Source organism: Centrocercus urophasianus, unplaced genomic scaffold (genome assembly GCF_019232065.1).
Source record: "Centrocercus urophasianus isolate 14NV4802_14NV808 unplaced genomic scaffold, USGS_Curo_1.0 seq_15, whole genome shotgun sequence".
NCBI lineage: Eukaryota > Metazoa > Chordata > Aves > Galliformes > Phasianidae > Centrocercus > Centrocercus urophasianus.
In genome coordinates, this window is record NW_024884697.1 from 20,518,803 (window position 1) to 20,519,749 (window position 947).

The window sequence follows — 947 nt, forward strand, 5'->3', positions numbered from 1 at the left end:
CCCTTCCCTTCCCTTCCCTTCCCTTCCCTTCCCTTCCCTTCCCTTCCCTTCCCTTCCCTTCTCTTCCTTCTCTTTTCTTCTCTTCTTTTCTTCTCTTCTTTTCTTCTCTGCATTTGCATTAACTAGCAAAACCACACAGATGATTAGAGAAGCTCTAACACATAAGAGACAGTTTGAAGCAGCAGTGAAACCCTAGGTCTGAATCTTTCCATTAGAGGAAGGCTGATCCTTGATGGGATCTGGCTCTTTGATTCTTTGACCTTACTGGAGGGCAGCAGAAGATTAACACAGCATCTGGTTTTATAAGGCCCAATACAACACCATAAGGATCCAAGGTAAAGTTCATGCCTATTCTGTAGGGCTGTTCAGTACAGGATACAGAATTAAAGGAATTAAAATTGAAAAGCTGCAACAAGCAAATAAATCATCCACCAGGATACAAATTGCAACTGTTGTTGAGTTGCGTTGCATATTTGAACAGTGGTTCAGTGACATACTGGGTGCAGAGCACTAATCTCAAGCTAGCTAGCTATCAGAGGGCAAATATGAACATATTTAGCACTGTCAGTGCCAGTAAAAAGGATGGATTTCAAATGTAGGCTTGTTCTACCCTCAGCTCAGTAAGCTCAGTAAGGATGAGTCTTCCTGATCACAGCCATGCTGGTCAGGGTGGAAGGTCAGTCACGCTGCAAACAAGCTGACATTTCAAAGCCAGACCAAGATTTCTGTTGTTAAAGAAATGTACAGCATGACTGTACAACAGTAAGGAAAAAAAAACATTTTCCTTTTTTTTTTTTTTTTTTTTTTTTTTTTTGACTGTTGAAGTTCTTGAACTGTACAGAGGCTGGTTAATGGCTGGAAAGAGATTTCATTACCATGAATTTAAAAGCTACCAGGAAACTTAGAGGAAAGAATGAAAGTTCTTTTTAATACCTGCAAATAAATCA